We start from the raw sequence: 27,150 nt of genomic DNA, 5'->3' as shown, positions 1-27,150 counted from the left end.
TGTGCATAGGGACCTGGGGGCCAAATGTCTCCACAGAATTTCTCCTGATGGTTCACCTGCCCAATGCGAATCATAAAACCACAGCTAATGGTCCTGGAAGGGCCCCTGAGAGGCTGGCTAGTCCATTCCCATTGCTCTATCTAGATCAACTAGACTTTTGTCCTTTTCCTGTCTTGCTTACTCTTGAAGATTTCCGATGATGAACAGAATGGCAAAATACAGCACAGGAAGATGATCTATTACTATTCTTTGGACTCTTAAAAGACAGTTTAATTCAAGAGCAAACAAACTAGGCCCTTCCTTTGATTAGATTACAGGTTAATTAAAAAAGGCAAATGGTCTAATATTACACCATTCTTACTGCTGGTAAATATTTGATATAGAGCTTCAGGAACTCATATCAGAAAAAAACAGTGATATGGAGCCGGCGTAGGAAAACACTAGCTACAGATCATAAATGAAAGAGAAATAACACCCCGTAGCCTCGGAGTTGAAAGGAGGAGGCTATCAGGTCAGAGATCAATGTCCATATTTACCATGTAATTAATGCTCTATGGGTCACAGCCAAGAGTACACAAATGCCTTTCACAGAAGGTACCTGAGGGCTGCATGATTTCTAAGTGTCTCTCTGGTGAAGCTCTTAAAATACTGAGCACACAGGTAAGTTAAAACACAGTTTTTTATTTGTATAGAAGTATATAACTGTGGTTGTCCCAGTAGACAGTTATTTCAATGATAATGTGAAATTTATTGAAAATAGAAGAAATAGCTAAATAAAAGTCAAAGCATGTGTAGTTCACTGCAGCACCCCGCAATTAAATTTCAGTGCAGGCTATTCCCACAACTGCGGAAGAGGACGAGTGCCAGCAATGAGGAGTCACCATGACTGAAGGCTGGCAAGACAACAAATGTGGAAGCTGATCAGTCCTCTGCAGACAAGCCTCAATCTTGCAATGTGAAGGGAAGATGGTGATGGAAAGTGCATGAGTTGAAGCAATACTGCCATGCTTACCTACCCAAAGATGTTTTCTTGTGAGTGGGGTAGGGAGGAATAAATGTTGTATGCATAAGACTACTCCCTCTGCAGTAAACCTCAAGAGCTCTTGAAGAAATGTCAGGAGGGACGGCTGTAGTAGTGGTTCCATGCAATTCCCATTATGGCAATCTGGCTACAGGTGCTCAGTAGCTCTTGTCATTCAGAGGTAAGGAATTCCCAACAGCTTCAGCAAAATTCACTTACATTTTCTGAATTCTGTTTCAATACAGCCGAAGTCCTTCTGTCGAAAATGCCAATGACATATTCCACACTCTCGCTGTCAATAACTGATTTTGCATTTAGATTTCATCGCTGGTGAAACAGAAGGAAGAAATGTAGGTTAGCAGGTAGTGAAGTTAAGAGCCCTCTCAGCCAGATTTCCTCTAAGCTGCCTAGTTCACGTACACACCACCTCCAGTTTCTGGTAGCAACAGTCACATTTTCACAGCAGTTCTGCTGCCAGAATGTGTTACTGAGAGGGAGGCCCTTTTCTCTAGCCTGTCAAGGTCCCTCTGACTAGCAGCCCTGTCCTACGGCACAGAAATATTCTCCCCAGTTTGGTATTGTCTGCAAACTTGCTGAGAGTGCAAAACAGCTCATTGTCCGGGCCACTAAAGAAGACACTAACCACTACCTACTTATCAGTGTGCATCCCTGAAGGATGTCCAGCTGGACTTCATGTTGGTGCTATGACTCTGTCAGCCCAACCATCCAGCCAGTTTTTCATACACTTCACACTTCACTTATCCAGTCCAAATCTTACCAACTTGCCTAGAAGTAGACTGTGGGAGGCCATCTCAAAGGCCTTGTTAAAGTCAATGCTACAATCAATCAATACAACATCCAGTGCCCTCCTGTTGTCCACACAGGCTGCTGTCTCATTGTAGAAGGTAATCAGGTTGGTCAGGCACAACTGGTCCTTTGTAAATCCCTGCTGGCTGCTCCCCGTCACCTTCTTGTCCTTCATATGCTTGGAAATAGCTTCCAGGAGGATGTGCTGTCCAGTCTTCCCAGGGACTGAGTTGAGGCTGACCAGCTCATAATTGCCTGGATCCTCCTTCTTGCCACTCTTGACGACAGATATGACATTTGTCTTTTTTTGATCATCAGAAACTTTTCCCAACCACCAGGACCTTTCAAAGATGATAGAAAGCAACGTTGAAATTACATTGGTAAGCATCCTTGGCACCCTCAAATGTATCCCTTCTGGTCCCACGTGTAGGCCTAATTCAGCTAACATTTTTAAGACGTTTGCTCCAGGAAGGTGTGAAACACCCCCTAAACTCAACTGACCTTGATGACAATATTTCCACTGTCTAGGAAGGAAGACTGAAATGAGATTTCGTATGGAAGAATCTGTAGTGGAGATGTCTAATGTATTCAGACAAACCCTGATCTCAGCATGTGCAAACCTTGTTTATTACTCCCAGCAACTGCCACTCCCTATCCTGGTGTTTTCCAGATATGTCAGGTTCTTGTTCCCTATGAAGCTGGTGAAGACAGATATGAAGATCCTCGGTCTGAGTAGGACAGGACATTCTCACTGTAACGCCACAGCATATGCTTTTTGACCAAGAGGAAGATGGCAGCAGTATGAACTGAATAAGACATCGACCTACTTCCGATGTTGCCGCTTGCTTCTCAGTGCTTTTGTTACTGTACCTTGATACGGCTGCAGGCTCCTAGGGGAGGTAATGGTGGTATCCTGCCGATCCTACAAACAAGAAACAGTTACACACACACAAAAAAAAAATCAAAAAACCAAAAAAAACCCCGCAAACTCAACAAAACTTACATTGATTGCCATACAGAGTGCTGATAATGATGTAAGAATAGCAAGCTATGCAGCACTGCTGCCCACACAAGCATGCATCTGTTTCTTTTTTCCTGTTCACTGTGTTGAATCATGTTCCTAAACTCTGCGTGGCACCTAGCATAGCCAAGGCTCTAGCTCTGTCAGGAGCTTTTAGAAACTAATTCAAGAAATATCGGGATCTTATAATGCCTCTGATGTTATAAATATTTAAAGCCTGAATATGTGGAATCAGGTAATAACAGGAGAATCTCCAATTCCATGAAAAAAAAAGAAAAATCTAATCTTACTTTGCAAGAAATTTTGATTTGATGGATACCACTGGCTCAGAAAACAGTGGGCTGATTCAACTCACTAAACCAGCAGAAAAGTATTCACTCTGTGTTAATTTTCTGCCAGTTTAATGAACTGAACAAATGCTAGAACTGGTGCAACAGAAGCAGCACAGACTCACAAGCAGTTGCAGAAGGAGGGAAGCAGAACTGCATTTATCATCAGCAGCAAGCCGTTAGATCAACTTAGACACCTCATTTAAATTCACCATAGAAACAGAGCGAGGACAGAATAGCAGGAATATCTGAAGAGTCAGTTCAGGGACTTCATGAACTGGAAGATGACTCAGACAGACATTTTTAATAGCCACCGAGAAATCTGTTCTCTGAGAGCCTGGCTAATCCCTTTTCAACCTCATGCCTCTGGTGTTCGTGGCATCCTGCAGCCATCCACTCCTCACATTATCAAGCTGTGCATAAACTGCATGAGCTACTTGTGTTTGTTTAAACCTGCTACACCCATATGGGTCCTCTGCTGCCAGAAATGCTGACAGCTTCTATTGCTTCCCCATATTATTCACGATTTTATGAGTGTTTGTCATCTCCCCTCCCCCATCATCTCTGGTCACATCTGCCTGTATTACTTACACCCTGCACCCTTGGAACTAAACAACCTTTTCTATCACGCACTGTAAGAAGAGGAGGCTGCCACTCCACAGCGATAGTCTTCCAGGTAAGAAAGAGATCACCGCTCCCCTCCCAGCTCAACCCACTCTGCGGTTCATACCTGCCCACAACCAGAGCAGCCTGCTCCAGCCCACCCTACGCAAGTGCACGAGTGCAGCAGTGTAACCTCTGGCACACGCCCTCCTCTGCTCGCCTCTGCCTCTGCCCCCTCTTCCTTTTCCAGCCCCTGTGCAGTTCCCCCCCATCCTGGTCCCCTTCACCCTTCAGGGTGAGTTGGGCTCCCCTACTTTGCTCCCAGCTTCCCTGCCAACTGTACACCTTTTGTTCAGCACCTCCTCAGTCCAGCCAAGAGCTGGGCCAGCCTCCTCACCTTGCTACATCCCTCATTCCACTCGTACCTTTCTGTCCTTCTGTCGGTGCTTCCGTTGACTGCACGAAGTCCCCATGAATAAAAAACAAACAAACAAAAATTGCTCCTTCCCTCAGAGCAGCCAGAGTTTCCTTATTTCTCCTTTTTTCTCTAGGTCATACACCACACTTCCTTTCCCGGGACAGAACTGTCTAATTCTCTAACTTCACCACACTAAGCTTTTTTCTCCAAGATATCTGCCTAGGCAGCTGCAGCCCTGTTGCCACAGCCATTGTGTCACCAGCTGCAGCCACGCCACTTCCGCACCGTCCACAGCGGGCGAGGCATCTCCCATGCGGACATTTGTCATTCCCTGGTTTTCCACTCTCTTCCTCAAACTGGAGTACTCACCTGCAAGTTGGTTCAGATGCCACCTTGGTGAAGGGATTCTTTCTTCCCTTTAACTTCCCCTCAGCTCAGATTTTCCCCCACACCTCCCTTGTCTGCACGCCATCACTTGTGCTGGCTGGTGACGACCTTTCCCTCTGCCTTGCGCTTTCCTTCCAGCAGCAGTTCATTGTCCAAATGCTGCTGGCATCAGGAGGCCGAGGCGCATCCGTCACAGTCTGTAGCGAGTGTTCCGCTCTTGACTGCATTACTGCATGGTGAGGACTTGCCAAGGCCTGGGGCATGGTCCCAATGGCTGTCTCTTGGCTTGGAAGGACAGATGCTGGGTTTCCAAAACCCAAAGCAGAGTACCAGCACCGCTGATAGAAACTTGTCTTCCCCAGATGTCCCCTCAATAGCTGCGACGTAGCCCACCTGGTGCTAGGAAAGGTCCTGCACAGAGTGCTGTAGCAGACACTGCTAATGACAATGACCAGGTGGGATCCACACAGATGGTATGGAGTATACACGAAGGAAAGCGCCTGCCTGGGGGAGATACTTTCTCTCTTCTGTCCCTTCTCATCTCATCCTCTCCTGAATGTTGTCTTCTGGAGTTCCTGAGTCCATCTCAGCGCCCAAACTTCCATCTTCATAATGATGGGGGCTGAACTATGAACAAGGATGGTGAATGCACACCATGAGACCCATGACTCCCTTCTGCCCTGGGACAAGGCCTCTTCCACAGCGGATCAGAGGAGTGAGGCTGTGAGGAGGTCACCACCCTCATCCTCCTGGAGGATGCAAGGTCTCAAGATCCTTGGTCAGTGCTGGAACAGGGTTCACCCTTGGGCTCCAGGGAGGACTGCTCTTCAAGAGCTGTGACTTAGCTGCCATTTCCAAAGTCTGACCTCTGACAACCAGGGGAACTTTTGATAGTGTAACCAGGGCCAAAGAGCTGAGCTCTGGGACTTTAGGATGCTCCTGAATGGTGAAGCCTTTCGGTGAGCATCCAACACATATCAGCCTGCCAACAGTTAAGGGTGCCAACCAAGCCCTGCTGCTGGTCCTGCTCATTACATACAGCCTTCTGTACCTGGTACACATGAGGGTGGTGCTGAGCGTAGCTGGCAGAGATAGGGCCTTCGCCTAGCTGCTGTCCTAGCCTGGATCCCCCAGCTGCCCCACCACCAGCAAAGAGCCAACACATGGCATGCTGTCAGGTAGAAGCAGGCACCCAGCTTTCACAATGCCTTCCTTGCCCTCAGGCAGCAGTCCAGATGCCTGAATGGCTTTCCTGGTCACAAGGGTGCACCATGAAATGTCAAAAACCAGCATCACTAAACACCTCAGGATCTCAGGCGACTCTTTCTACTAACAAGATATGTCCCATCACTACCATGTTCTCAGCACTGCGTTCCTGTTGGACACTAATGTCAGTGCAGTTCCTGAGCCTATGAGAGGGAGGCTAGAGGGTGAGAGAAGCCACTTCCACCAAAATCTCCGTGAGGAAGCAGAGAACGTGTTTTCCTCACACCTAGGGACAAAAGCGTGCCGTTATTTAAACACCTACACCTTAATGGTAGGCCCAGGGTACACGCACTTCAGCAGGTGTCCACCTTCCACAGATGTTTGGATCTACATGGAACCTGCACAGGGGTTTTATCACGGTGAGTCAACAGGACTGCACCGGGGTAGAAATGCTCAGCCACAGCACGCTCAGCATCTCTCACGGGTGACTGCTCTCTGGGGCATGTTGGCCTAACCAGAATTCAACACCCATGCCTGAATGCAGAGAAACACATCAATTTTCTACCAACTGGAGCACATTTATATTTTAAGTTCAAACATCTTGCAAGATGTTTAAACCACTCCAGTGCAAGGGTGGCTTGTCTCATGGGTCCCACCTGGTGCCCATGAAGGCTGCTATAACTTCAGGCCAGACAGGTGCCACCTCCTGGCACTTAAAGCCCTTGAAAATCATGGGCTTCACACAGTGCCCTTCCTATCCAGAAAGAAAATGCCTGATTTTTTTGTGACCAGGGCTCACTAAGGCTGTATTTGCAGACAACATGAGGTCTACACTTTCAGACACTGCCACAAACACCCATCTACTGCAGACAGCCTGAATGGAACGTGCTGGTTTAAGCTTTTCTTTAACCATACGCCAGAGCCTGGCAGCAATTCTGCATCCACCCGAAAGACCTGTCCCAAGAACGCAACCTCTCAGACCTCCTCAGCATGCTGAAGCACTCCTCAGATCCAGTTTTGCTACAGCCACAAAACGGGATGGAGAGATTTTCTTGAATAATTCCCATTATAAAATCTTACCTTCATACACAAACGGTGGCTGTCCTTGGAAGACAGACGCTGGGTCTGGCCAGTGTCATCAACATTGGATACTTCCTGAACTGCAGTCAGCAAAGTCAAGTAGATCCCATTATGCTGACTTTGCATATGGGGTGGTCCACCTTCAGCACCTCTCAACTAATTGATCCAGAAGATGAGTGAGTCTCACATCCCCTATTTTGCTCCTACTGTAAGCGAGGTCTGCAGGAGCAATGCCACTCAAGCCACCTTCACCTCTGGCCTCATAAGCAGAGGTTCGGGCCTTCAAACATCTTGATGCTCTAAACTCCTTCATGTTCTCCATATTGAGAATTTGATACGGAGTTGGATCTTCTCTACTTGGCAGCACCCATCCATACCCAGGAGGGAATTTAGGCTTTTGATACATTTTCAGCTGTTTTCACTATAGAAACCAATGAGAACAATGGTGAGTAGATTACGCCTGAGCAGGGGTACAAAAATATGCCAAACATATAACAATGCTTTCCCAACATCTCTTCAGGTTCTACGTTAGTCAGAGGAGGCACTGTTGTGATCCCCGGGCAGCCCCTGACAGAATTTTCTTCCCCTCATTTGTTTTGTGCTTTTTTGAAACACTTACGAAGCTTTGGTGCCAATATCACGCTGCAGCCTCAAGTTTCATCATAAACTCTCTAAGAAAACAGTACCCAAGCACAGCCCCACTCCTCTCCCAGCACAGCAAATCCAAGAAGCACATGGAAGGAAACCTGGGCTCTTATGCACACAACTCCCCGCAAGCTTGGAGCACATGCATGGAGCACATGCTGAAATAAAAAACTACCTTTTTTTTTTTTCCATTTCATCTGCCAGTTATACCTGGCTATGTCATTGCTATACGGATGTCAAGAGCTGGCAATTAGATTAGCAAACCTCCCTCGTACCAGTTTGGAAACTAGTAGTCTCTGCAAAACTGAGAAGCAAAAAACTGCTTAATGTGGTTGTACTGCAGAGCTCGTGTAACACGTGCCTCCACTGCTGAACGCTGGTGTGCAGGTGGAGTTTCAGGAAAGCAAATACCTTTCCCAGGTAGAACGACTGTACGCAAGCCCTTCTCAGTTTGCCTACAAGTAAGGTCTTGTTCACTCTGCATCTTTGTGTAAGCTTGGATTTTAGCTGTAAACCTAGAAAATCCACTTTAAAGTATTTATACTTCATTCAGAACAAGTATAGTTCAGACCAGGAAACAGGACCAAATAGTATTTTAACTCAGGATGACAACATGAACAACGTTTTATCAGACCATTACAAGGCAAATCACCTAGAGCTCAAAGTATCTTCCTTTGGCATTGCCTGAAATAAAGCGGTGTTGGAAATTCAATTTAAGCTAACCTACCTACTGGCAAAAGGGGACGATGCGTTCTAGGAGCGCCGCGTCCAGCTGCGGGGCCGAGGCCGAGAGCGCTCACCAGCTGCCGACCGGATCCTCTGCTGAGTCAGCCGGGCCGCTGCCGCGCAGCGCCGCGGGGAGGCACTGAGCCGGGTGTCCGCCACTGCCCCGCCCCGCGGGTCAGCCTCACCCAAGTCCTGCGGCTCTGCTTACGGCCAAGCTACGCTTTGGGCAGCTTTTGCTGGTTCGTGCTGGAAGGTCTCCTGCCTCCGATTCCATCCAAACATCTTTGGGCTGCGTGTACCAGGGGTGGAAACGGCCACAGCTGGGTCCCCACTTGATTCCACGCCAAGTCCCAAACTTTCCAAGAGATGAACGCGGGAGTGACGAAGCTTCTGGAGGACGAACCTGTCTGTGCCTGCCCTGTTTTTAGGGAGACGGGTCTCTTGTAAACCCCTCGTGTTCCCTGCCAGGGAGGGAGCGCCTGCGAAGGCACGGGCAGCGCCCACCCCGCCACCGGCCCCTCCAGAGCTCTGAGACGGGGACACAGCCCGAGCTGGTGGCAGCCCCGGGAGGAAGCACCGAGGGACAGGGTCTGCAGGGCTCTCGCACGCAAACCCCGGGGGCTCTCGCCTCCACCCCGCGCCCCGTCCCACGACACCCACCCCCGGCGAGCCGCTCGCCCCCTCTCCGGTTCCCTTCAGAAGGGAACCCACCTCCCACCCCTTCCCCCCCAAAATGGCGGACGCTCCCTCACCGTCCTTTCCCAGAACCGGCGGAGGGCGCCGCGGAGCTGCACCGCGTCCGGACCGGGGCCCGGCAGCCCCCGCCCCGCTCCCGTTGACGTCAAGCACCGCTCGGTACCGCGTTCCTCCCCTCATTGTCAGCGCCCGCACCCGCCGCCCGAAATCCGGAGCCCCCCGCGGGCTGCGGCTGCCCAAGCCCGGGCTGTCCCGCCGGCTTACGAGCGCGGCCGCGGGAGGGAGGCCCGGCCCGCTCCCGCTGCCCAGGTAGGCAGAGGTGGGCGATGAGGGTGGGGATGGGGGGGGGGGCGGTAGCCCCGCCAGACCGGCGGGGCGGGGAGGAATTTGAGGCATCCGCTTTGTCTCCGCGGACGGCAAGACCGCCTTCCCTTGCTCGGGCGGGCGCCTCAGGGCCGGGTCGCCCGCGGTGTGGCGGCGGCGGGTTCCCCGCCGCCGCCACACCGCGGGCGACCCGGCCCTGAGGCGCCCGCCGGGGCCTCGGCTCCCGCTCGGAAATGGAGCCGCCGTCGAGCTCCTTCCGACGTGACCGGAACAGTCGCTTTCCTGACCGGAGAGCGGCCCCGCCAGCTCCCGGTCCCCGCCCGGGAAGGGGCAGGGTCCCTCAGGGGCTGCTGCCGTCGGGGAAGGGCTTCAAGCCGTTGCTGTGCATCGCTGGCTTTAGGCGCAGTTGGCATTTTGGAGGTTTCCCAGTGCTCAAAGCGTGGGATTTCTGTGAATAAGCATTATTTTTTTTTTTTCTTGATGCAGCCACATACTCCCTTCCCTGTTGCTTGTTGGTTTTTTTTTTTTCTGAATTCCCCCTTCTTTCCCCAGCCCACCCACATTTCTCGTGTAATTGATAGTGTTCTCGCTTTTATATGTGAGCTTTTCTGATGCTCTGCCTTTGCTAATCGCTCCAGCCGTCTTTTGCTCCCCCGTCGTGAGAGAATTCATTGACGGAGCATCGCAAAACCTTTCTTTTTCTCTTAATAAAATTTCTTAAAAGTACCACATTTGGCTTTGCCAGATGTCCCACGTGCTGGTATACGAAGCAAGTGGAATAGCAGACCTTTGGTGGTTGTCCTTAGTGACCGCACTTTCACTGCAAATCTGCTTTTTTTTTTTTTTTTTTTTACTTCTAATGCTACATCTGAAGCCTTTAAACCAATTAAACACAAGTTAAAGTGACCATCCCAACTAATCGGCACATTTGAGCTAGGCGCAGGGGGAATAGATTTTAATTGGTGCATGAATTCTGTTAAAATCTTCCAGAAAAATCACAGGGAAGAGTGCTAGTCATTGCAGCATACGTTGGGGTTGTTTCTTCTCAAGTCTCGAGCTGAGAACTGCCTGGGCGGGCGAGTGTCTCTCCAAGCGGTACCACACAGCGATGACAGTGAAAGGGGGAAGTATTTTTACAACCCTGGAGTAGTCTCAGGCATCCAGAGTTTAGGGAAAAAATGCAGCTACTTACCGCATGCCTTCAGTCTCTTGGCAGAGATACGCATCTCCTGGCCTGCTGGATAGCGAGGAGGGACAGTGTTCCTCAGTGTTTCTGCTCTCAGTGTGAGTACAGAACCAACAGCTGTGTGCTCTGGTCAGTTCATGCAGCCCATGGCCAGCCGGCGTGTTTCGGCAGGGGCAGCATGCTCCGTGGCTGTTTCGCGTCCGCGGCACTTGCGGAAGCATAATTCCTCCATTGTGTCGGCTCTGCGGCAGTAAGGAGGGCAGAAAACGGTCGGTGCTGCCTGCCGGGGCTCCGAGAGGCTGAGGTTGATGGATATGCGGGGGGGCTGGGGTGCAGGACCCCTCCTGGGCTTGGGGCCCCCTCGCCAGGATTGCGCCCTGGCAGCTAGGGCTGATCGGGACAGCCGGTCCTCTGTACCAGGCCAGGTGCTGCAGAGAGGAGGAGGACGTGGAGAGCTGGCTGCAGTGTTTCTTTTGGATGTGTGGCTGAAAGTTCCTGCGGGCAGGAGTGAATCTGGGGTAAGGGGATGTGGGAGAACAGAGCAATTCAGGAATAGGATACGCCTGTGCCTCTATTCTGATCTGAGCAGCTCTTCAGCCTCAGCTTCCCCATCACCCTGTAAATGGCAAAGTTTTTTCCGTACAGGGCAATCTGACCGATTCCTACTTTCTAGGCAGTCAAAGTAAGTTAGGGCAGTGTACGCTCTTCACTAGCCCTCTGGCTTTCTCTGTGCTCTGAAAATTTGGCCCAAGTGAGAATAAGTTACCAAATTTATTTATTTAATGTGAGTTAGGAAGTGTAGACAAAAATAGCTCTTGTTAGAAGAGAGTACTCTCAAATGTGGCTGTTACCAGAAAAGGTAATGTTTAAAAGCCTTCCAATCTAGATTGCATTATTTTGTTTGTTCAAATGGGTTGGTGATTACATCTTTGAGCATGACCTTACCATAATATTGTACACAGGCACGCTGAGGTTATGCTCGTCCTCCGTGCAACCTTTCCTTCCCACCGAGGGCTGCAGTCGGTGAGGAACCAGACAATATGTGCCTCCTTCCTCGTGGAAGTTTTTCAGAAAGTATGACTGGTGTGACTGAGCTAAATGACAAAATAGGACAATTTTGATACAATTGTTACACTAAAATGAAGCAAATAATGTTTTATGAGGCCATTTGGACTGGAGGATTCACGATAGTGGTGACCAGTAGCAGTAACATGTTTCACACTAACTAGTGCAATGCAGGTCGTAGGAACCCTTAAAACATACTGGAAGGGAGAGCACCAGTTGTGGTGGTTGCGGCTTTGGCAGGTGAAGTCTGAGGCCTGTTGAACAGTCTTGTTACCTTGGGTAACGCTTGGATCTGCACACGTGAAGTAGAAAGCACGAGTGATTTCAAATACTTGGTGGCAGCTGATGAGCAGGTGTTGCTTGTCTGCACTTCCTGCGTCCCCGGTGCTGGTGGTCTGCTTCATCCTTCCATCGTTATTCCCTTTGCTTTAGGCAGGCTGCATCTTTGGAGGGCTTTGAGTCCTTTAATTTGACCTTCTCTCTGTAGTCACCGAAGGTGGATTCATCTCCCCATCCAAGCTCAGCTGTTTGCCGGGGTCACAGAGGAAGGCAGCCGACCCTCGTGGTAACTGCGGCCCCCCACTGCAGATGCCATGGGCAGTCACATCTCTCTGGATCTGAGGGTTCAGAGCTGGCGATAGAATCGGTTTGGTGGAAAATTCACAAACCGTTTGCCTTTGGCCGGGTTTAGGAGCCTTCCTAACACCCTGACTCTGAGAAGGCACTGCAGGCATGCCATTCCCGCAGAGTCGGTGGAGTTTGAGTTGATTCAGCAGCCGGAAAATCAGCGTGCTTTTTGAGATAGATACAAAGCCTTGCACTGGATCTCAGCCACCAGAATGTGGCAGTTTAGGCCTTAATCTTTCTGTGTCTTGGGCTTTGTCTTCCTGGGTTTCGGCAGTGATGCTCCCCTGCCGACGCCGTAATCTGGCCGATAAGGGGTTGTAAGGCACGGTGCAGCCCTGTGCTCTTTAACCCTCACCGGGGTGGAGTAAGATACGCAGGTGCAACAAGCAGCCTCGCCGAAGTGTGCTGTCGGTACGCGCAGGACAGGCACACCATGCACAGGCAGTTTGTTTCCTCCTCTGTAAACCAGCTGAGACTATCTCAGTGCTTTCTTGTGTTGCGCAGCAAATTTAATGTTTGCATTCCTGCACGTTTGAGATTCTCGTAGAAACACAATACAGAAAGGTGAACGCACTGTGACAGTAAAGGTCTGAAAGGAGAGAGTGTGTTTAGAAAATGTGAGTTTTAATGTTATACTTAGCAATCAGCCTGCTATGCAGCCTTTTGCCGTGAAAGCTGGGTAAGCTCTGCTGATGGTGGAACCCCTTCGGATCCACACCAATAGCCCCAGGAAGGAAACCGATCCTTTATTCGCTTAGAAACAAAATTGCCGAAATACACAGCTACAGAGTGTAAGGAACCCTCAGCTGGTAAGTTTATTTCTGTGTGACAGTGGGCAAATGAGAGCCGCTGCTTGCTGCTGCGACTCTGTCAGCTGGAAGGAGAGATGAGGATTTTCGCATCCTCTCCAGTCACGGCTTTGGGAAGCGCTGCATCAGTGCAGGGGGGCACTGTGGCTGGAGGAGCTGGGTTTGCCTTTCCCCTCGTCCTGGCCGCTTTCTCCTCTGGGTGCCCTTTCCAGCCCTACCCCAGCGGACGCAAACTCCGCGCGCCCATGTTGGAGGGAGCTACTGGGTGAAAATTAGCCATCAGTCTTCCCCCCGCCCACTTTAATCCTGCCTAGCTCCTAGCTTGGCTGCTGGTTTATCTGGCCAGGAGAGGGGAGCGCGGGGCTAGAAGGGGACAGACCTGGTGCAGGACTGTAAAACTTCAGTCTGAGGATCTGGTCCAAAGTCTGTGAGGTCACTTGTGCAGTGAGGGCATCCCCCGAGCGTATTAAGCATTGCCACCTGTGTTTGTATCTCTGCCACCACCGTGCTTTCGCGGTGACTTTGGATGTGCTGCCTTTGCAAAGTTCCCGCTCGCAAAAAGCGCTGCCCAGGTCGGGGAGTACAGGTGCCACGTTTAGAGGACTTCAGTGGAAAAGTTCCTGTATTTATTAAGTCCCAACAATTTTGGCCTTGTTTGTCAGAGCTTCACTGGATTGGGCAAACCTCACATATCTTCTTCTCAAAGTAACTTCTGAGCCGTATCATCTGGGGTCTGATTCTGATCAGCTGTACTGAACTTGGGCCAGCAAAATGCACTGATCTCACGTGTTGTCCATACTTTGTATAAGCTGGGAGGTTCTGTATTGCTGCTCCTTGGCCCGCTGCAGCCGAACACCAGCCGTCCTGAGCCGCCTCATCCCCCGCACTGCCCTGGCCCCTGGGGAACCGGTTGTCCACAACCCAGCCATGCTTGGTGCCAGCCATCGTCCTCCATTGGCAGCAGGTGTGCCCGGCTCCGTGGGCACGTTCCACTTCTCACAGGTGGGCTTCTGGGTGCTCCAGGGGAGGGGACTTGCACTGCCAAGTGCCAGTGCGTCCTCACCATCCCCTTGCTGTCTGCCCTGGTTTGGAAGGAATGTGCGGTGGTTTTGCCCCTTCCAGTCATGAAGGGACAAGTGTAGGCTTTAACGATTTTAATCGGTACTGCGTGGACTAGCCCCTGCATGTAAACATTTATAGTTCTGAATTTACTTAGCTAATTGTTTTTTAAGTCATAGATTAAGTCATAGGTTGACCTGCCGCACAGCCCAGGCCATAGTATCAAACCTCACTTAGTATCAAATTAACTCATTAACTTAGCCGTTTTTGAGGTTTGCGATTTCAAAATGCAAACTTGATGGCTGGGGAGGTGTTGGTGAATATAAATAAGGGTTTTTTTTTTTGCCGTGAAAGCTGGTCTCCCTTGGTTGGATTTGTGATCGTTTGGCTCAGAAGTAGCAGGACAGATTTCACTTGGACCCCTTGCAAGCAGCGTTGTGGCCAAGACCTCAAGTCTGCACTGCACGCCTCTGAAAACGCAGAGCAGCAGCAGGAGATGGGAACTGAGGCTTTCTTAGCCCTGGTAGGAGTTGGCTTTGGTGGTTAATATTACAAAACCTCTGAAGCTTGGGGCTCATGTGTCAGGCTGCACGGTAGGAGAGAAAAGCATCTGCTTCTGTAGGCAGGCGATGTGAGGGCTGCCTGACCTGCCTCACGGTATCGCGGTCCTGCCAGGCAGTTGAGGAATGTGCTTTCCTGCGGCACAGCACCTCTGCTGCAGCACAGCACCTCTCCCGCTCTGGGAGCTAGCATGTAGCAGGTCATCCCATCAACCACTTGCCTCTACTCCAAGGGTGCAGGAGTGGGTGACAGCAAGCACGCTGCGCTCAAGTGCAAGCACCGTGGTAGGAAAAGGTGGAGTAGGGGCAAAAGCATGAGCATGTCGTTGGGTGATGTGGTCAGACCTGTGTCCCTTCTCCTCGTCTGTGTGCTGCAGTGTTCTAATTGACCTCTAAAGCTGTAGCTTCATCCCAAGCTGAAAATGTGTCTTTCTACGTGACTGATTATGACGAGCGTAAGCTCACGCAACTCTTCAATTAGCTCAAGCACGTTTCTCTTCACCTTGAGTATTTACTTTTCACGTTTTCCACTGTTGTCACACGCAATCCAGACGCTTGCAGAGAGGTGGAACAGCTCGAGGCTGTGCAGTGCAGGCTCCTGGCAGCGCAACTCTCTCCTGCGGTCGTCAGCCCAGCCGCGCCGTGCTGCATGCAGCACAGCATCGTACAGCTGCGAATGACAGATTTTGCTGCAATGCTGCGCCCTCATTACGTCTTGCAGCAGAATCTGCCAGCTTTGTTTTCACATTCATTCTCAAAATTGCTTTTATATAAATTACTTTTACGTGCATTATCTGGTTTTTAAGCTACAGCACTGGCTTGTGGCTTCCCTGCTGGGTTGGTTTGAAAATCGCAGGACGTGTTTCCAAAGCTGAAAGGAGGCTGCAGAGGCTCCCAGCTTGCGCTGATCATCTGATTCCACTGCAGCACTTTCGGCTGCTTGTGCCTTTGAGGTGCTTGTGCCTCACGTGGGAGTGCGGTGGGTTACCTTAAAGGGAAGATCTGATGAAACTGCTTCAAGAACTTGTTGTTACATGTGATATCTTAGTGGAATTTACCCGAATAGAAAGGAGATTCCTGACCTAGGATCTGGAACAGCACTGAAAAAAGCATTAATTCCTCAGGTAGTGTGAATCATTTGGAAGTATGTCTGTTTTTACTGGAGAACAATGATTCCTGTGTGGTAATAAATAGCAGTTAGTGCTGCGTTTTGGTGAGAATTTGAACTTGGAGCAGTCAAGAAATCCTAATGAAGCTTCTCACTCCATTGTTTGTATACCATTCTGTGTAGCTACTGTTTGGGATCGGTTTTAGTGTCCTTGAGTATGATTAATGTCTTAGCATAAAGGTGTCATGTGTAACATGTGGGTGTTGATGTTTCTGTGTGAGATTTGGGTGTAGTATGTTATAAACTGCCTGCATATACTCTTAAATTCTCTGGATGTTGCCTTCAGGTAGCTTTTTGCGTTGAGCAGAGCGTAGCAACAAGCAGCACAGTTTGGAATAGGGCATTTCTTTTTGCCTGAAATTAACTGTCGCAGAGGAACTGTGGAGGGGAGAGTGAGTATCACCAGTGTCTTGGGAAGGCTGTGAAACTGTGTGTTTGAAGGTGAATGCTGGAGCGATGCCGCGGAGGCGGGGGAACAGTTTTCCTGCGGAGGCGGGGGAACGGTTTTCCTGCGGTGCCTGGGAGATGGGGGTTGCTCTTTGGGGGCTTGGTCTCTGCAGAGCGTGGACCGCAAGAGCTCCTGTTAGCTGAGTGGTGAAGAGCTGCGGATGTGATGTTGGCTTTAGGCGCAGGCAGAGTGAAACAGCAACTGCTGAGGGCAGGAGAACAGTTGTGCCTGTCGCCTGCCTTGATTGCCATGTGGCGCCTTGATTGCCGTGCAACGCTCCTTGAGTCTGGGTCCTCTGCTGCAGTGGTGGCGAGCCCCATTCTCCAGCTTTCATTCCCTGACTGTCTTACAACAGAAATGTGCTCCCATGCTCTTACCCACATATCATCTCCATTCACTTTTTCCTCTGCTGCCTACATTTTGAGCTGATTTGCAGACCAGGGCTCTTTTTTCCCTCCTCCTTTTTTTCTTCCTTTCTTCTTTTTTTTTAGAGATCTCTGCCCTATGTGCCTCCAGTGCCTGCTGTGACTGCTGGAGCATGTGGCCGGGAGTGCTCAGCGCAGTGCTTGCCTCGGAGCCCAGCTGTGCCGTGTGTGAGCTGGTGGGGCACACTGATCACCTCTCCTCTGCAAAAGCCGGTCTGGTGGCAACAAGCTGGACAGGGTCGGCAAAGCGTTGGCGGCATGGCAGTGACCGCATGTGGGGCTGCGTGAGTAACAGCACTGCAGACGGGCCAAGGGAGAAGGTTGTTGTTCTCTTCTGCTCTGTACTGGTGACATGGTGTCTGAAATGTCATGACAATCAGGTGGATCTTCCACCAGACCAGTGGGTCCCTCGAAGCCCTATCCAACCTGACTGTGATGGGGCATCCACAGCTTCTCTGGGCAACCTGTGCCACTGTCTCACCACCCTTGTTGTAAAAAATACGCTCCTTGTGTCCAATCTAAACCTACCCTTTTACGGTTGGAAACCATTGCACCTTGTCCTGTCATTACAGGCCCTGGTAAAAAGTCTCTCTCTGTCTTTCTTATAAACCCTGTTTATATATTGAAAGGCCACAACAAGGTCTCCTCAGATCCTTTTCTTCCCCAGGCTGAACAACCGCAATTCTCTCAGCCTGTTCTCGCAGGAGAGGTGCTCCAGCCCTTGGATCACTTTTTGTGGCCTCTTGTGGGCCCTCTGAACGCAGTGCTGCAGGTGGGGTCTCAGCAGAGCGGAGCAGAGGGGGAGAATCCCCTCCCTCGACCTGCTGGCCACGCTGCTGGGGGTGCAGCCCAGGATGCGGTTGGCTTTCTGGGCTGCAAGCGCACATTGCCAGCTCATGTCCAGCTTTTTGTCTGCCAGCGCCCACAAGACCTTCTCCTCATGGCTGCTCTCCATCCATTCATCCCCTAGTCCATACTGATGCTGGGGATTGCCTGGACCCAGGTTCAGGAATTTGCAACATGGAAATTCTGACTGGATGTAAATGAAAATATTTTTCATCACAAGATTGATCTGACATGGGAACAGGGCCCCAAGGGTTGTGGCATCTCCAGCCTTGGAGATTTTCACAACTTGATGCAGTCCTGAGCAACCTGCTCCAGCTTTGGACACTAACTTTTGGAGTGGGAGCTGGACTAGGTTCTGTGACACTTGGGGTTAACTTCATCCCCTTATTGGCAATCAAGATGAGACAGAAAATGTGGATTTCCCACTCCTTCCCTCCTCCGTAAAAAGGAACGGCCTGGTGGGGGAAGTGGTGGGGTCCCATCTCGGTACAGCCAAGCCAGTCCTTCCTTCCTGTGAAACATCCTTCCTTCCTTAAGTCCAGGGAGTACAAGGGGAGAAAGGACACATAAATAACTACGCGAGGGAGCACGGTTAGCCAGCCATGCCCTGGGAAGGCTCAGGAGGGAGACCGTCTGCTGCCATTTGTAGCTTATGCTCAATTTTTCACTCTCCACTTCTTAAATGTGCTGTAAGAAAAGCATATGTCCTCTTGGCCCTGATCTTCATTTAGGATGGGATTCAGATAAATTAGTGCTCGGCATTAAGCCTGCAGATTTCCTCATTAGCATCTTGTGCAGGAATACATGTGCTTCAAGAGCAGTAGAATTTGTCCGTCTCCTGTCCAGAGTACCCGTTGTCCGTTGGCCCTGAGGTACCAGTGGACTTAGAAGCAAATGCAGGCTGCCCAGCAGAACTGCCTCTTTCCTGGTAATATCGGGTATTTCAAGATTGTTCGTTTTCTAGCAGCATAAAACTGAGAATTTGGAACAGGTTTTCCCATGACAGTCACAAGTCGGTTGGCATCTTTAACCCTTTCATGCCCGATGGAGAAGAGGCTGGTAGGAGCTGGATGAACTTTGAAGCTGGTGATATACTCAGCCCTGTCTGTGGGAGAAGTACTGCTCAGCACCTTCCTGCTGGAAATTCTGTCCCACGCTTCCAACCCCAAACAGCTTCTTCGCTGCGTGCTGAAGGAGGCTGCTGGATGCTTGGGATAATCTTTTCCCTGGGAAGTTACGGTTGTTCTTCTGCTGTGTCAATGCCCACCCTCCTCAAAGGAGTCGCTTTATGCAAGCACATGGGGAATAACTCCAGCTCATTTCTGGGAAGAGGGAGCAGAGGACAGGTGTCCCTCTGCAGTCCTCTTCATTAAGGAGAATCCCAACGGTGGCTGCCGAATCCCCCGACCGGTCACCAGACCTTGGACCTCTAACTCATGGAGAGCATCGAGTCTTCCCTCACAGCTCTTATCCCAGAGCAGGGTCTGTAGCGCAGCGCACGGGGCTGGTCTCTGCCGGCCAGTGGACTGGGACGAGCTTACCTTTCTCGGCCGTTTGCCCAGTTTCTGGCGCAATGCTGTATGTCCCGCGTGTGAAATGCTCGTTGTCTTTTTGAGACACTCAGCCTGCAGGTGAACATATTCTGTCCATAAATGCATCAAGAGTTTTGCGTGGGGCATTTTCAGTGTCACGACTGCACGGTGTCGTAACAGCATCCTGGCACCTTCTCTCCGAGCCTCCCAGTTGTCCATGGAGCATTAATTTTGAAGTTAACGTGTTTAACTCCCCACAGCTACAAGTGTGCCCTCACAAAGGCAGCATATTCCTTACAAGGTCGAGGCTGTGATCTGTTTGTAAAACTTATTTTGTTTACCTTTTTGTTACTTGAGGGTATTTTCAGCAACAAATTGAACACAAAAGACTCCTGTTAGAGTCTTCCAATCCACCCAGCTGTCTTCATTGGGTAAATCACATTTAAGAGAGTGACATTAGCTCCTGAATACCTCCTTTCATTTGACTTTACACTTGCTGGTGAACAGAAAAGATACATGCTGAAGCTGCAGGCTGAGAGCTTGTGGAAAAAAAAAATGCCTGTCGTTACAAGGGAGTCCTAGATCACAACTAACATTTGTGGTACAGCCAGGGGACAGAGTTCTCGAGAGTTTGTGCTGGGAGGCTGTGAAGGATTTGGAGATCACTCGCAGTGTGTTAGTTAGCCAGACTTCACGTACCTGCGCAAGTCGTTGTGAAACGCTGTACCTGAGGTCCGCCTGGTTCAGATGACTTCAGGGAGAAGTTGCGCAGGCTTTGGCTGCGTTGCCTGTGAGTCAGCGCGTGCCGTGGGTGGTGACGGCAGGGCTTCCTCGTGGTGCGTCGTGCCTCGGCCTGCCCTCCTGCTGTCCTGCCGGCTCCCCGCTCAGCTCAGCTGGCTGCTCCCCGCAGAGCACCCCAAGCACCCTGGGAGAGACCCCGAGCTGGCGATGGGGCCCTGGTTCAGCAACAGCACCCAAGGTCTCGCTTTAGAGCAGAGCGTGGATTTAATGGTTTGCAAAAGGAGCAGAGAGTAAACAGTCTTTTCCCTGTGCCGAAAGGTTTGCTTCCAGCTACTGAAGATGCAGCTGGTACAGGGGAGCCCAGGTGAGTCTGGCGTGGTGTAACCCAAGCCTTCATGCCCGCAGCGTTAACCCCTGGTGTTCCCCAGCCAGCTGAGCTGAGGGATGCTGCTGATCTCTCCCCTGTCTAACAAATGCTTCTCCAAAAGCTATGGAGTCACAGAGTGCTTCTGGTGCAGCTGGGCTCCAGCATGTGTGTGAGCTGCGGCAGCCCTGCCGCTGCCAGCATGCACGCACTGCGCTGCGGGCTCCTGAAGACACAGCTCTGCCACTCCAAGTCTGCAGTTCAAGTCTAAATCCTGGTTTGCTCCAGGAGCAACAGCACTGGCACCTGTAGCGTGATCCATCTTCCCTGGCTTCCTCAGGGGCCCTTCTGTAAGTCTGAATTGCTGCTAATTGCAGCCATCATTCAGTCCCCTGTGCTTTGGCTGCTGAGCACGCCTGCAGGAGCACCGCTGTCCGTACATCCCAGTGTAGTGTCCTAAAACGGTGCCAGCGATTTCATCTTCTGCATCTGCACTAAGCAGGGCGAGTATTCAATTTGCATCGGGGAAGCCGTGTTGGATGTCAGCTGGGCCAGGACAAGCTTCTCGCAGACGAGCCGAGGGAACAGCAGCATACCCTGAGGAGGGATCCCCGCAACAAGAGCAACTTTCCGGAGGCTTGGGGCAAAACTTTTGCTGATTTGGGGGATTCTGATGATCATGTTTCTTTCTAGTGGCAGGGCTGTTCTGTTCAGTGGGTTGAAAGCAACGCTAATTGTTTATATGGTGGACCTACAAGAGAGCAGTTAAAACTGTTTGAATATTGAATTTAATCAGAGTAATTAGTCTTAGATGTCTGCTGAGGGTTATTGAGTTAGAGAGCTATTAGTAAAGATTAATGAAAACTTAAAATGTGAATGTTTATTTAAATCTGAATGATCATTTTTAATTCAGGTGACATTTTAGTTCCGTGTGCTGCTGTGCCGTCAGTCTGAGGGTCTTGCACGCTGCATGCTGCGCCTGCTCAGAGCGAGTTCCTGCGTGCATGCAGCGGAAGGAAGTGCAGGGCAAGGTGTGCAGAGAGGACAGGGCACCTTTCCTGAAATGTAGCTAAAAGTTAGTGGTTTCTCTAAGTTGTTCCCGAAAGATTTTTCCCTACTGGTACTAAGGAGTGCTAGAGGACAAACCTGAGCCATGGATCACTCTCGTCAGTGCTGCTTTATCTTTGTCCGGTTCTTGGCATGGCTTGGCCTGGACCTTCCCAGGCATCTCCTTGGGGTGCACAGGAGTTAACAAGGGCTGTCCCGTTTGGAGGCAAAGAGGTTTAGTAGGGCAGGGGAGCTCGCTCTGTACCGCCTGGCTAAGCAAGGACCTAAACAAGGCTCAGGTATCGAGACAGGTGTACCCTTAAGTGCTCTCTTTGGTCAGCAGGACGCCAGTGCAGTCTCCAAGGGGCCACTCATCCACCTGACCAGAGGCAGCAAACTGGGATAAAGTGAACAGTTATCTGACAGTGCAGCCCTCTTTCTTTTTTCTTAACTGTGGAGGGTGCCTGGGCTCTCTTACATCGAGTGCACAGCTTTAGAAGGCTAAATTCTGGGGACACGGGTACTGTCCAAGGGCACGGACCATTCAGGCAGAGAGCTAAGCCAAGTTCTTTCCTCTAGCCGTACAAAGGTAAGGCTGGGTTGGACCTCGAGGTCAGGCAGTCCGATTTCCCAGTGTAGGAGAGCTGGGAGGGATGCCAAAGGGCTCACCTTCGGTTTTCAGCAGCCACTTGGCTAGCTGTGAAGGTGTGGCACCGCAGTGGAGCTGGGCGCTCGGTGCTGAGGTTGTGCTCCCTGCCACGGGCGGCTGAGCCCTGCGTGCGGGTGGGCTGTGAGAGGGCCATGGCAGCGAGCCAGCGAGGAGCGGCGAGGGCAGCTTGTGAGGAGAGCTGTGCCTCCAAGCCTCACGCAGCACTGCCTTTGCATCTTCAGCGCAACACGGAGCTACCTGCTGACTCTGGCCAGTCCGGGAAAACATGGCAGTGCCTCAGTGATCCCTTCAGGGGTCAGTTCCACACCGTCCTGAGTTTTCTGGCTCATTGTGGCTTCATCTACATGTGTGTTTCCCTACTCTGCTTATGGGAATCCACGTGGGAGACTGTCAAAAGCCTTAATAAAGTTAAGATACCTTACATCTACTGCTTCTTGAGCATTCAGTGTGACTCTTACTCAGTTCAACAAGGGTAAAAGTAGTTACCAGCACAGCTATGAATTTGAATGTCCCAGTTCTTTCTCCATTTTCACAAACTTATGTTCTTCACACTTCAGATTCTGCCTTCAGCTTGGTTTTAGAGACGAGAACCTCCCTAACCTGGGATCAATCTCCTTTATCAGAGTTTAGGCTAGTTAGCAGGATTATATGTTGCTCTTGATGATGAGCAGTCTTGTTCATTGAGGCTGGCACAGAACTACCTACTTTAAAAAAAAAAAAAAAAAAAAAAAAAAAAAAAGGCAAGTTAGGTCGTTAAATAATCTGTTCACAGTTCTGTCTTGGGTTGTGACACAAGACCAGAACATTCCCTCTGTGAAATTACGTGTTGCTGCCTCCTTGCAGGGCCTCTACCTCCAGGCAAGCGTGGAGCCAAAGCCCTTCTGAAACAGCAGACGCTGAACAACACGGAAGCGAGCACGGAGCTACCCGTGTCTAGTCCCAGACTGTGTATTTGAGCTGTCTAGCCGTGAAAGTCCTCTTGGGATTTAAAACACCAAGGACAGGAGCAGGTCACCTGTGTCACCTTGTTTGTCAGCTTCAGGATCAGAGGATTTACCAGCAGACCTGGGTGCTGGGTTTGCTTTGGCTTCACCTTGTAGCTCTGTCCACCTCCCCAAGTGTGCTGAAGGCCGACCTGTGGATGAGATGAACCCAATCTTTACCCTTACTGTTAAGCCACGCAGTTGTGCGATGTGGGATCCGATGTTTTTACATCTGATCGAGGTCTTAAAGCAAAGCGTAGAGGATGCCTGGCCTGCCAGAGAGGGCAGAGGCCTATCCGTGGACAGCCGCTGTCTGTGGTTTCCATCTCTGCTATAAGCCTTGTTTCATCCGGCTCCTGATGCAAATCTAGCAGGACAGATCTTTTCCTTTTGTTAATTTAAGCTGAGCTTGACTTTCCCACCCAAGGCCATTACATTTGTCCTGGATCAGACCACAGGTGTACCTAGCCCAGTATTTTTGCGGTGGCTAAGAACAGGGCCCTAGGGAAGAGTTGAAAGAGGGAAAACCCGTGGTAAGTAGTTCCTGCGTGCTCTCCCAGCCTCCAGCCCCGTGTGGCACAGGCATTTACAGAGCTGGATGTGGCTTCTGTGGATTTGCTAACCCTCAAAAGACATCAGTGATGTTACTTTATTTGTTTGGCCCAAACCCATGGGAACTTTTAGCATCAGAGTCCAACAGTTTATGTGTGTCATGAGGAGCAGCATCCCTCCTTGTTTGTAAACATTTGATCATATCGCTCGTCTCCAAACTATTCCTAATTTTATAGATCTGTCGTATTCATCCTGAGTAATTTCATTTTCCAAGCTAAATACTTCTCATTTCTTCTGCAGAAATCATACTTTTGAGCATCTTTGTTGCATGTCTTTCCTAGCTGGCAGCAGAGGCTGAGATGGGACCAGAACTGCAAACAACTTTGGAGATGCTGGCACACTGTGGGTTGATACAGTTGCAAATTAATGTTTTCCTTTTTTTGTGCTGTACTTCTTTCGTAATGACTCATAGTATTAGACTTGATTTTTGACCACTGTGGAACAATGAGCTGGTATTTTCCTGAATGGTTGGGGTAAGCTGAAGGTATGTTATTTTACATGTAAAGTTGGGGTGTTTTTTTCCATGTATGTAACTTAATGCTGATCTACACTGAATGTCATCTGTCATTTGCCTGGTGAGACTTGGAAGGTCCTTCTATAGATCTTCAGAGTTAGCCTTTGCCTCTGTGACCCTGCACTCAGAGTGTCTTCAGCTGCTTTTAAAAATGTGGTGGAGGAGTGCATCGAGGTAGGGTGGCAGTGAGGGCAGGTCCTCCGTCGCTGGTGTCACATGGGGGCACTGGCTTCTCTGGAAAGGTGCAAGTTCACTGACTTCTCTGGAAAGGTACAAGTAGAAGTGTAGATCCATGAAGTTTTCTGGAGGTAAACCCGCCTCTGCTGAAGTGCTTCTGTAGGTGGGAGCTCGTGAGAGCTCTGTCACTGTTTTCCTTAAGAAATGCTCCTGGCAGCTGTGGGCAGACAGAAATCTCACTGATGGAGAAATGGTGCCTTCCTCTGCCTCTTCGTTCTATGCTCCTGTGCTGCTCACTTTCACTGTTGTTCATACCTCGTACTCCTTTGTGCTGGGACAAACATTTTTCTGTCCACTATTTCTTATTTTACTGAGGTTTGGTTTAGCCCAGGTAAGTTCTCTGTGAATGCTTGGGATAGGAGTGTGTGAGTGTGCATAGCAGGGAGGAGTACGCAGCTGGGAGCGAGAAGACGTGAGATCCAACTCAGCCAGCACGCGCTGCTCCAGCAGTTGCAGTGTTAGGGCCGTTTGGGACATCCCTGAGCAAGCAGCAACAGACCCAGTACTTCTTTAAATGGCTGAAGCAGAGTAAAGTGTAGGAATCCAAATTGCAAAACAAGCAAGGAAACTTGTGTTTTCGTCAGAGCGTGGACCTCGGGACAGACAACTTGTAAACCTTGTGACAAATTGGCAGCAGAAGAAAGAGAACCTGGGGGAATTCTTAAACAAATACTATCCAAGGGTACCTTCTTGGGTAGACTAGCTCAAAAAACCTGGAAAGTTCCAGCTTCCTTCTAGAGCGTTATCGTACGGCCAGAGGGCCAGAGAACCATTGCTGTGGCAACAGATTTTTTTCAAACGCTGCTTTATTTTGGTGGGATGTCCAGTATGTTGAAAATAGGTCATGGGACTGGCTGTGCAACAGTGCGTCAAAAGAGCAGTTGGGGGTGCTGGGGAAGCCCAGTAGGGTTGGGGTTCAGGGTGAGCCCCCGCAGCCTTTTTTTGGGTGAATCAAACATGCCACTGTGGCTTTCGGAGTAGCTCTCCGGCAGCAGCAGGCAGCCTGGGACACTGCACTTCAGGATGATTAGCAGAGCTGCTGCTTTTTTCTGAAATACGCTTCAGACTATGAGGATAGCAGCCCTCCTGGTCCTGGAGGGAAAAAAATAAAAATAAGACGAGCATTAGGAAGCTAGCAGCATGTACTGTCACCTTGAACACTGGGGATAGCTGGCACCGCGCGGGTGGGGATGAGAGGTGCCTCCCGTTGTTCTGTAATTGCGCTGTTGGGCAGCACACGGGGAGATGTTGGACGATTTTCTGCTTGATCTCCCCACGTGGCTTTCCCCTGCAGCCACATTGCTGTCTTGGCCTCCAGACACTGGTGCAGATGTGAAGTGTAGCTTCTTTTGGGCCTGTACGCTTCCTTTTTCCAAAACACTGCTGTGTCCCAGCTTTTGAGATCTGCTGGGAGTTTGCGGAATGGCGTTTCTGTGCCAGGGCTGGGCAGGCACCCATGTGCAGGCTGGTTGCCTGCCTGTCCTTTCGTTTCTGTCCAAGGCAGAAGACAGATGGTAGCTGCAGTGTTCTGGGCAGTCAGTAGCTATGGCAACTCCCCAAGCTGTTCTCCTGGTGGGTGGAAGGGAGGTGAAAAGCTTTCGTTTTAGCACTTACAGACTTCATTGACTGAGTTCTTCCAGGAAGAAAGTCACAAGTGCTACTGGGTCTACGAGCTCATTTTTTTTTGGGAGAGCTTTTGGAGCAATCCACGTTTTCTGCAAGGTTTGTAGGGATCCATGTGGAAACGTCTGAATGGCTGAGCCAGGCTTTTGGCTAGGAAAGCTCACAGCAGCCGAAGGAGCGTTCCTGCAGAGGAGCTGGCTCGGATGTCCTTCCACCGCTCTGTTAGGAGTGGCGCATGCCCTGTATCAGATAGTAAGCTTCTCTGCACCCTATATCCTGTAATTTTCAGGCCAACGGGGCTGCATTGCTGCCTGTGTGGCTGTCAGGTATAATGCTAGGAAGAATCATGGAATGGTTTGGGTGGGAAGGGACCTTCAAAGGTCATCCAGTCCAACCCCCCTGCAAGGAGCAGGGACATCCCTGACTAGATCAGGTTGCTAACCTCCACACTCATCTCCCCAAGATCATCAGGGGAGATGAATGTGGAGGTTAAAGCTGCCTACGCCTGATGAGCAAACTGATTCAGAGATGGTTGTGGGTACTTGAAGCTTTTCTGATGAGGTGTATTGTACCAGAGATGCCTTTCCCAGCTCGGTAGCTGTTGCTGGATGATAAATTCTGTGGGTTTATGTTTTTGAGTGCTGAGCCCATTTGTAGTGTGACACTTGTCAGCTGTACAGTGTTAGTCCTGTCTGACCTGGGTAGGTGTTTGGGACAGGACAATACAAGAGCCAAAGAAGCTGATAAGAGCTCAGCTGCGTGAGACCAAAGGTTTACCTGTCCCATATTCCATCTCCAGCCGTTGCTAGAAATGAGACTGCGAGGAGGGAAGTGTGCGATGGTGCAGGTCAGAGGATTCTCCCAGCCTCCAAGTTTTGGCTCAGTGACTTGCTGAGCCAGGAGCAGGCCTCTGGCCTTGTATGTATGTCCTTGAGGGGTTTTTCTTCCGTAAATTTGTCTAGTTGCTGCTTTATGAATCCACAAGGACTTTTAGCTTCCACAACATCCTGCACCAAGGAGTTCCCCGTGTAACACCATGTACCAGCAGAAGCAGAGCCCTGAGCAGTGAGCCCAAGCAGAGATGAGCAGAAGGTGGCAACAGGATCACAAGAGGGAGTGAAAGCACCAGGAGGAACTGGAGCCGATGTTACTGTCCCAGCCTTCGGCACGAGCACGACGGAAGAGAGTGGAGGGAATACAACTGTGCGTAGGGTAATAGAGTAAGATTGGCGGTGGCCAGTTGAAGAGGTTAGAAGAGCAAGCGCAGGAGGCAAGCTTGTTAAAGTGACAATATGAAAGATGGGTCTGAGAAGAGCTTTTACCACATGCTAAATATCTGGGGAAAATGGAAGTTTGAGGAGCGGAGAGAGG

The 27,150-nt window shown here is 50.3% G+C and overlaps 1 protein-coding gene and 1 long non-coding RNA gene across 6 annotated transcripts in view; one reads left to right on the top strand and one right to left on the bottom strand.

Moving 5' to 3' along the window:
* Positions 1-658: 658 nt before the first annotated feature.
* Positions 659-8,384, bottom strand: LOC147598107 (uncharacterized). 2 transcript variants are annotated; one of them, XR_015260922.1, is made up of 3 exons: positions 8,249-8,384; positions 1,800-2,750; positions 659-1,348 (listed from the first exon to the last, which is right to left on the bottom strand). It is a non-coding gene; the product is annotated as an uncharacterized LOC147598107 (long non-coding RNA). The 2 variants fall into 2 exon arrangements; XR_015260921.1 differs by having other exon boundaries at positions 660-2,169; positions 2,449-2,750.
* Positions 8,385-9,177: 793 nt separating this feature from the next.
* The window catches only part of LUZP1 (leucine zipper protein 1), a 41,368-nt gene continuing 23,395 nt past the window's right edge, over positions 9,178-27,150 (top strand). Inside the window, exon 1 of one of the 4 annotated variants that reach the window (XM_086765059.1) lies at positions 9,178-9,248. The gene's annotated coding sequence lies outside the window, so the exon portion shown is untranslated. Of the gene's footprint in view, positions 9,249-16,690; positions 16,931-27,150 lie in introns of those variants that run through there. The other 3 variants (XM_086765058.1, XM_086765057.1, XM_086765056.1) reach the window with 3 other exon arrangements.

Source organism: Chlamydotis macqueenii, chromosome 22 (assembly GCF_036417535.1).
Source record: "Chlamydotis macqueenii isolate bChlMac1 chromosome 22, bChlMac1.mat, whole genome shotgun sequence".
NCBI lineage: Eukaryota > Metazoa > Chordata > Aves > Otidiformes > Otididae > Chlamydotis > Chlamydotis macqueenii.
The sequence above is the reverse complement of the archived record's forward strand: the minus strand, read 5'-3'. Positions and strand labels throughout refer to the sequence as shown.